Consider the following 10,368-nt stretch of genomic DNA (forward strand, 5'->3'; position numbering starts at 1 on the left):
TATTAAGATAATAGACTAATCATCGAAATTTCCTATTCTTAAATATTTTCATCCACTTATTCTTTGTTTACTTATTGGGATATGTCTTTAACTTTATCTTCAATACCTTCTACAAAATATTTTTAAAGGCAAACTTTAAAATGTTAGATTTCCAGTGGCTCATTTTTATTCGCTGAATGTTGTACAGAGGTGTATTGTGTCCTATTCTGGTTTATATGGGAGCAATGGCATCTCATATTTCTGGGATGTACAAATAATTTTTCTGAAGTTGTTTCCCTCTCAGGCTTCATGATTTTTGTTTCCTCTGATTGTTGTTATTCTGTTTGTTTAGGTCTTCGTTTTCATGGTAGATGCTTCTCCTCAAATGTCAAATGATCTGTCGCTCACTGTTTTCAAAATGCTATTTGTACTTTAAATGTATAAAATAAATTATAGATGACACAAACAAGTGGAAAATCACTCCACACTCCTGGGTCAGAATAATCAATATTATTAAGATGATCATACTGCTCAAAGCAATCTTCAGATTCAATGCAATCCCTATCAAAATATTAAAATTGTTTTTCATATAATTATAATAAACAATTCTAAATTTCAAATGGAACAAAAAAAAGAGCCTAAATAGCTAACAAAACTCTAAGCAAAAAGAACGAAGTGGGAGACATCACATTACTTAACCCCAGGTTATACTACAATGCTATACTAACCCAAAGAGCATGATACTGGTATGAATATAGACACATAGATCAATAGAACAGTATAGAAAGCCCAGAAATAAAGCCAAATATTTACAACCAACTGATCTATGACAAAGTTGACAAAACATACACAGGGGAAAGGACACATTTTTTCAATAGACGGTGCTGGGAAAATTGGATTGCCATATACAAAAGAAAGAAACTGGACCCCTATCTCTCCCCATATACAAAAATCAACTCAAGATAATCAAAGACTTAAATATAAGACCTGAAACTATAAAAGTACTAGAAGAAAACCTAGGGAAAACTTTTCAGGACATTGGTTTAGGCAAATAATTCATGACTAAGGCCTCAAAACCACGATCAAGAAAAACAAAAATAGACAAGTGGGACTTAATTAAACTAAAAACTTCTGCATAGCAAAATAAATAATCAACAGAATGAACAGACAACTAACAGCATGGGAAAAAATATTTGCAACCTATGCATCTGACAGGGAACTGATATCCAGAATTTACAAGAAACTCAAACAACAGCAACAACAAAAACAAATAACCCATTAAAAAGTGGGCAAGGGACATGAGTAGACATGTTTTAAAAGAAGACAAACATATTAAAAAATACTCATCATCACTAATCATTCAGAGAAATGTAAATTAAAATCATGATGGGATGCCATCTTACACCAGTAAGAATGGCTATTACTAAAAAGTAAAAAAAAAAAAAAAAAAAAAAAAAAAAAAAAAAAAAAAAAAATCAAAAGATGGTGGCGAGGATGCAGAGGAAAGGCAATACGAATACCCTATTGGTGGGCATGTAAATTAGTATAACCTCTAGGAAAAACAGTATGGCATAATATATGTGTGTGTTTGTATACACACACACGATAGTATAGTATATGATTCAGCCATAAAAAATGAAATGATATCTTTTGCAGCAACATGAAGTGAGCTGAAGGCCATTATTTTAAGTGAAACAACTCAAAAACACAAAGTCAAATACCACGTTGTAACTTATAAGTGGATGCTAAATAATGTTTATACATGGACATAGAGTGTGTAATAATGAACATTGGAAACTCAGAAAAGTAGGAGGGTGGGAAAGGGGAGAGAGATGATAAATTAATTCATAGGTACATGTACATTATTCTAGTAAAAGTTACCCTAAAAGACCAAGCTTCACTATGCAATATAGCTAAGTAACAAAACTGCACTTGTACACATTAAGTTCATACAAATAATATAAATAAATAGATGTTGAGGGGTTTGGCTTCAAGGTATGATTTCTTGTTACATATCTAATTTTGAGTCTTTTTTCATGGGATGATTATTTTTTCTAAATAAAATCCTGGAACTCAGACCTCAGAAACGATTACTTTAGATGCCATTCTTCTGAAATATGAGTTGAATAGAAGAAGGAACTTGGTGATCTTCCAATTACATAAATAGAATTTTAATATCTGCTTTTGATCTAGATTCTTCCTACTGCACCCCCATACCTGTGTCCTAATCACTAGAGTTCCTGTGATTCAATTTATTCAGAGTAAACTGTCAGGCTTCTTGATTTTGCAATCATTTCACAGGATAAACTTAAGTTTTAAAGAAGTTTTAAAAGGAGACTAATCTATTCAAATTGGATTGTTTACTTCTGGATTTTCCTCAGAAGCAGAAATGTGCAGTGAAAGTAGTGTTCCACTCCTTTGTCATTCCTCATCTAAAGAGCAGATCTGTGACTCAAACTCCAGTTTTGCCTCACAAAGACTTTGACTTTCCCAGAGTTGCTGTCTACATAATTTTGCTGTTCATCTAGTCTATCGATGCAGAATATGAGCAGGGGTCCAAGCCTTAACAGCTGTACCGAATCCCACAAGGCATATAGGCAGATGTTGGAATTAAAAAATAACGCAGCTTGAAGGAGAGAATAGAAAAAAAGTCTGAGAACAAATATCTTAGAATTACAAGCAAATTCTAGTTTTGTACTCATAATTTACAGGTTCCCCTCCCTTACCCCTCCACTCCACCAACACACACACACACACACACACACACACACACACACACACTCTGTCAGTGACTTAATTGGTGCTGAAATTTGGAGATGATTTGTAAATGTTGCATGTAAAAGGGATTTCTATGGCCATCACAAGTCCTCGATAAAACTTTTCTGCTTTGTGACAAGCTGTGGATGTCACATTGCTTTGCCATCGGGAGGCACATTAATTTCATGAGGCCAGTAAGTTCACCCAAGTTCTACCTATTGATTTTCATAATCCTCATCACAAGATATGTTGAATGCAGGGCCATCACTACAAAAAGGAAGTCTTAATATGGATAACTATTATCTCAGCCAATAGTCTCTTCCTTATTTTGAAGGTTTCAAATATTTATACAGTGAAAACTCAGGATGTTTATAAGCATTCATACTGCATTTGCTATCTTGGATAGGTTGTTCAAAAATGTTAAATCTTGATTTGGTCTTCTTCATCAAAGGATAGTATCATTTGAAATATTGTTTATGTAGTTCTTAATTTATTATAGAATATTTTAAACAGAAAGTGTCAAGGATGAAAGTCCCATAGGACCTTTCCTTTTATTACCTTTTTTATTTTGTAGAGATGAGGTCTCACTATGTTGCCCAGGCTGGTATTGAACTCCTAGCCTGAAGCAATACTCTTTCCTTGGCCTCCCAAAGCATTAGGATTGCAGATGTGATCTGGAACATCCTGCCAAGTCCTTTCTTTGATTGACTTTGACTACAGTCTACAATAGAGATTATTAAAGTTTATTGTTCAAAAACATGAGATAGCAGAGACTCGTCAACAGCATAGTGGAATGGGAAGTACTGGACCTTCATTTCCTTCACAAACACAATGATTTTACAACAATTCATGGACAGATTGCCTTTGTGAGTAATCAGCAACTAATTGGAAGTCTCCTGCTTCCTGGGGATTGGGAAGGGGGTGGTGCAAAAGCAGACTCAGTGAAGCCAGTAGGAGGATTGAGGACAACCTTTCACCAGAGACCTTGCCCCTGGTGCAATGCCATATGATCAGAAGGAGACTCCCTAGCTCCCAGCTTTACCCAGAAAAGGGAGTGGGTTGATTTGCAAGTCCAGCTCTCTGAGGAGGTTCCTTAGAGGACTGGCTTTTGTCCTTTCAGCCTTGGAGCTATGATGATCTAGCATAGTCTATCTACTCAGGGTAGAATGGAGGCATTGGCTTGGACTGGAAAATGTCATTGATTTCTCTACCCTGCTCAGCAGAGACCAAAGGATTAAAAAAAAATCCCAGATTTTTAACTTCCTCCTGGGGTTGGAAAGAGTTGATCCATGAGTCCAGCACCGCACTTTCCCTAGGGCTTCTCCCAAAACTAACATGTGCCTCACCAGTCTTAAAAATCACATAGATCTAGCACCATCTGCCCAGGAAAGAATGGAGATAATGACTTGCATCAGTAAATGCTATATGACTCCCACCCTGGCTCAGCGCAGAGTGAATTAACAGAAACCACAGCTGCCTTTAGCTCCCCGAGGAGGAAAAGAGATAGTAAAGAATGTCAGAACATCTGTTCAGGCTGAGGGTGGTTATCTTCTGCTGTATAAGTCCAGTCTGTCATGATTAGGAGAAGTTTTGCTTTGTCTAATCTACAGACACCAACACAGGGACTGAAAAAGGGAGAAAGAAAGAAGAAAGAAGAATAATGAGCCAAATATTTTCCAAATAAAGAGATCAATAAAAATTTCCAAAATGGACTCTATTAAAATGGAATTGTATAGTGTACCTAACAGAAAATCAGAAATAATTATCATAAAAATATTCACAGAAATAATTGTCATAAGGATGTCAAGAGAACAAGGCATGGACAAAGTGATAGTTTCAAGAAATAAACAGAAATATTGAAAGTACCAAAAGGAAATTATGAAGATGAAGAACAAAATAATTCAACTAAGAAAAATTAGTAGAGGTGTTCAGCAGACTACATCAAACACAAGAAAGAATTAGTGAATTCAAAAACAGATAACTAGAAATAATTTAGCCAGAGGAGAATAAAGAAAAAAAGAATGAATAAGAGTAAAGAAATCTCAATAAAATTATGAGACATCATCAAGCAGACCCTTACATGTATTATGAAAGGTCCAGAAGAAGAGAGAAAAAACTCAAAAGCATATTCAAAGAAATAATGACTGAGGCCAGGAATGGTGGCTTACACCTGTAATCCCAGCACTTTGGGAGACTGAGGTGGGTGGATCACCTGAGGCACAAGTTCAAGACCAGCCTGGCCAACATGGTGAAACCCTGTCTCCTAAAAATATGAAAACTAGCTTGGTGTGGTGGTGGGTGCCTATAATCCCAGCTACTTGTGAGGTTGAGGCAGGAGAATCATCTGAACCCAGGGGCAGAGTTTGCAGTGAGCCGAGATCTCACAACTGCACTGAAGCTTGGGTGACAGAGAGACTCTGTCTCAAGAAAAAAAAAAAAAAAAAAAAAAGAAAGAAAGAAAGGAAAGAAAAAAGAAATAACGGCTGAAAACTTCCTGAATCTGAGGAAGAAAATAGATGTTCAGATCCAAAAACCCAATGGACATCAAATAAAATAAATCTACACTGAGACAATATTATAATTAAAATGTCAAAAGTCAGTGACAAGCAGGAAATTTTGAAAGCAGCAAGAAAAAAGTGACTATTCAGATATAAGGGACACTTCCCTGCTCCCTTCCTCCTGCCATAAAACTATCAGCAGATTTTCAGCAGAAATTTTATTTCAGGCAAGAAAGGTATGAGGTGATATATTTAAAGTACTGAAAGAAAAAAAAAAACCTGTTAACTAAAAATACTGTATCTGGAGCGATATATATATATATATATAATGTATATATCTGGAGATATAGATATAATATATATATATCTGGAGATATAGGACACTATATTACTATAATCATGATGGGTTAATAACTTTCAATTCTACAGGACACTATATTACTATAATCATGATGGGTTAATAACTTTCAATTCTAGCATTAAAAGTAATTATAACTAAATAAATATTAAAAGATGCAATATTAATATATACAACATGACATTAACATAAAATGTGTGTGAGAGGAAAAGTTAAAGTGTAAAAAGCTTTTGCATGTGATATAACTTGTTTTATGTTTAGAATATACTGTTAAAAAATATTTTTTATGTAAGCCCTAAAGGTAAGAACTTCAAGAAGAAAAGCTCAAGAAGTCAGAGGAAAATAAGGTGAAAGAAATTTCAAAGAAAAAAAAAATAAGACTAATAGAAAACAACTAACAATATGTCAATAATAAATCCTTTCCTGTCAATAATTATTTTAAACATAAACAGATGGAATTTCCCAATCCAATTACATAGAGGGCTGAATGGATTAAAAAACTAAGACCTAACGATATGCTGTCTACAAGAAATTCACTTTAGGTTTAAGGACACACATAGACTGAATGTGAAGGGGTGGGAAAAGACATATTGAATGTTACATATTGCTAACATTTTGGTTACCTATTAGTAAGCTATTGGTAACATTTTGGTTACCTTTTGGTAATCAAAAGGGACCATGGGTGGTTATACCTATATCCAACAGAATGGATTTTAAGTCAAAATTTGTCACAGATGGCAAAGAACATTAAACATTGATAAAAAGGTTAATCTATCAGGAAGATAGAATAAGTATATGTGCACTCCCTTACAGATCTCCTAGATATGTAAAGCAAATATTTACAGATCTGAATGGAGAAATGGACAGCAATACAGTAATAGTAAAAGAGTCAATCCCTCACTTTCAATGATGGAAAGAACATCTAGACAAAAGATAAATAAGGAAACAGAGGACTTGAATAATGCTATAGATCAAAGTGATCTGACAGACATACACAAAACATTCTAACCAACAGCAGCAAAAGATACATTCTAATGAAGTGCGCCTTTTCTCAAGGATAGATCACATGTTAGGTCACAAAACAAGGGTTAAAAATTTAAGATGACTGAAATCATGCCAAATATGTTTTCTTACCACAATGGAATAAAATTAGAAGGAATAAATACCATAAGAAAAACTGGAAAATTCAAACATAAGTGGAAATTAAACAACAATGTTGAACAACCATTCAAGTGGCCAAAAAACCCCACATTTTAAAAAAATAAAATTACTTTCAAACAAATGAAAATAAAACATGGCATAACAAAATTATGTGCTGCATTAAAAGGAGTAATAAAAGGGAAGATTATAACAATACTTATGTTTAAAACATCTCAAATAGGCAACCTAAATTTCCATCTCATGGAAACAGAAGAAGAAGAACAAACTAGCCCATAGTTAACAGAAAGAAGTAAATAACAAAAATTAGAACAGAAATAAATAAAATAGAAAATAGAAAATAATACAAAAGATCAATGAAACCAAAAGTTGAGTTTTGAAAAGATAAACAAAATGGACAAACCCTTAGCTAGACTAAGAAAAACTGGTAGAAGACACAAATAAATAATATCTAAAATGAAAGAAGAGACATTACGACTGATGTCATATAAATAAAAAGGATGACAAGACAGTACCATGAACAATTATATGTCAAAAAACTGAATACTCTGTAAAAAATGTATACTTTTCTAGAAACGTGTAAGCCTAAATCATGCAGAAATATAATGTGAACAGACCTATAACAAGTACTGATATAGGAGTTAAGGTGAAATTACTTAGGCACATAGTGAAGGTATAGAGGTTTCTCAAAAAGTAAAAAATACAGCTATCATATGATCTAGCAATACAACTGTTAGGTATTTTATTCAAAATAATATCAAGATCTCAAAGAGATTTTAGCACTCGTATGTTAACTGTAGCACTATTCACAATAGCGAAGAGGTGGAAATACTCTAAATGGCCTTTCAAAGATGAATATAGTACATACATCCAATAAAATAGTATTTAGCCTTAAAAAAGAAGGAAATTCTGTAAGGCATAACACCGTAGATGAACCTTGAGGACATTATGCTCAAAGAAGCACACCAGTCACAGAAAGAGAAACACTACATTATTCCACTTATATGAAATCTCTAAGTAGTCAAATTCATAGAATCAAAGAGTGAAATGGTGGTTACCATTGGCTGGGGGAGCAGAAAAGGAGGAGTTGCTCATCAGCAGGAATAAAGGTTTGGTAAAACAAGATGAATAAGCTTCAGAGATCTGCTGTACAACACTGCATCTATAGTTAACAATAAGGTATCATACAATTAAAAATTAAAGGGGAAGGTGAGTGTGTGTCCTTAATCCTACCAATTGGAGCGCGGGCCTGTGAGCCAGTTGGAGTTGTGGCGGCGGGAACAATTGGGCCGAGCAGAGGATGACATGTTGCGTTTCATGGAGGTAACATCTAAAGGAACTGGTTTAAATCCTAATGCCAAAGTATGGCAAGAAGTTGCTCCTGGAAATACTGATGCCACCCCAGTAACTCATGGAACTGAAAGCTCTTGGCATGAAACAGCAGCTACATCAGGTGCTCATCCTGAGGGTAATGCAGAGCTCTCAGAAGATACATGTAAAGAATATGAAGTAATGTATTCTTCGTCTTGTGAAACCACAAGAAATACTACAGGCATTGAAGAATAAACTGATGGGATGATTTTAGGACCAGAAGATCTGAATTACTAAATATATGATGTTTCTGGAGAAAGCAATTCAGCAATTTCTACAGAAGACCTAAAAGAATTCTGAAGAAACAATTAGAATTCTGTTTTTCATGAGAAAATTTGTCAAAGGATCTTTACTTGATATCTCAAATGGATAGTGATCAGTTCATCCCAATTTGGACAGTTGCCAACATGGAAGAAATAAAAAAGTTTACTACAGACCCTGATCTAATTCTTGAAGTGTTAAGATCTTCTCCCATGGTGCAAGTTGATGAGAAGGGTGAGAAAGTGAGACCAAGTCACAAGCGTTGTATTGTAGTTCTTAGAGAGATTCCTGAAACAACACCAATAGAGGAAGTGAAAGCTTTGTTCAAAAGTGAAAACTGCCCTAAAGTGATAAGCTGTGAATTTGCACACAATAGCAACTGGTATATCACTTTCCAGTCAGACACAGATGCACAACAGGCTTTTAAATACTTAAAAGAAGAAGTTAAAACATTTCAGGGCAAGCCAATTATGGCAAGGATAAAAGCCATCAATACATTTTTTGCTAAGAATGGTTATTGATTAGTGGATTCTATTATCTATAGTCAGCCCATTCAAACTCAAGCACAGTATGCCTCCCCAGTCTTTATGCAGCCTGTATATAATCCTCACCAACAGTACTCGGTCTATAGTATTGTGCCTCAGTCTTGGTCTCTAAATCCTACACCTTACTTTGAAACACCACTGGCTCCCTTTCCCAATGGTAGTTTTGTGAATGGCTTTAATTCACCAGGATCTTATAAAACAAATGCTGCTGCTATAAATATGGGTCGATCATTCCAAAAAAATCATGTGAGGCCTCATTTTAGGTCATCCAGTGGTTCAGAACACTCAACAGAGGGCTCTGTATCCTTGGGGGATGGACAGTTGAACAGATCTAGTTCAAGAAACCTTCCAACTGAACGGCATAACCCTAAAGTAACTGGGCATCAGGAGCAAACTTACCTTAAAAGGAGACTTCCACTTTGCAGATGGAACAGAACGGGGACTATGGTAGGGGCAGGAGAACTCTCTTCAGAGGTCGAAGACGACGAGAAGATGACAGGTTCTCAAGACCTCATCCTTCAACAGCTGAATCAAAGGCTCCAACACCAAAGTTTGACTTGTTAGCCTCAAATTTTCCACCTTTACCTGGAAGTTCATCAAGAATGCCAGGTGAACTCATTTTGGAGAATAGGATGTCTGATGTTGTTAAAGGTGTCTACAAAGTAAAGGATAATGAAGAGTTGAGAGTTAGTTGCCCAGTGCCTGCAGATGAGCAGACAGAATGCACTTCTGCCCAACAACTCAATATGAGTTCCAGTTCTCCATGTGCTGCTGAGCTTACTGCATTAAGCACAATTCAGCAAGAAAAGGATCTAATAGAGGATTCCTCTGTTCAGAAGGATGGTCTCAACCAGACAACTATGCCAGTTTCTCCTCCAGGTACTGCAAAGCCATCGAGGGCAAGTACTGCTTCACCATGTAATAATAACATAAATGCAGCTATAGCTGTGGCTCTACAGGAACCCCGAAAGTTAAGTTATGCTGAAGTGTGCCAGAAGCCCCCTAAAGAGCCATCTTCAGTTCTTGTGCAGCCACTATGGGAACTTCGCTGTAATGTGGTGTCTCCCACCAAAAATGAAGACAGTGGAGCTCCTGAGAACTCCGTTGAGACACCACATGAGAAGCCAGAAGCAAGGGCTAGTAAGGATTATTCTGGCTTCCGAGGCAATACAATCCCCAGGGGAGCAGCTGGAAAAATCAGGGAACAGAGACGCCAGTTTAGCCATAGGGCTATACCTCAGGGAGTGACTCAACGTAATGGCAAAGAGCAATATGTGCCACCCAGATCACCAAAGTAAAAAACAACAAAACTATTCAAAAACTTCTCTCTCTTCCCATTAAACTTGAGCTGTGGCTATATTGAACTGTTTTGGAGGGGAGGGGGTAGCCAGGAAGGAAACAGGAGAAAGTACATCCTTAAATCATTATGGATTTTGGAGTT

At 35.9% G+C, this 10,368-nt stretch overlaps 1 pseudogene across 1 annotated transcript; it reads left to right on the forward strand.

Moving 5' to 3' along the window:
* The first annotated feature begins 8,055 nt into the window (after positions 1 to 8,055).
* On the forward strand, positions 8,056 to 10,362 carry LOC108527479 (la-related protein 4 pseudogene; annotated as a pseudogene). Its single transcript, XR_001884818.1, has one exon. The product of XR_001884818.1 is annotated as a la-related protein 4 pseudogene (transcript).
* Positions 10,363 to 10,368: the final 6 nt, after the last annotated feature.

The sequence above is a fragment of the Rhinopithecus bieti genome, unplaced genomic scaffold (genome assembly GCF_001698545.2).
Source record: "Rhinopithecus bieti isolate Rb0 unplaced genomic scaffold, ASM169854v2 scaffold_388, whole genome shotgun sequence".
NCBI lineage: Eukaryota > Metazoa > Chordata > Mammalia > Primates > Cercopithecidae > Rhinopithecus > Rhinopithecus bieti.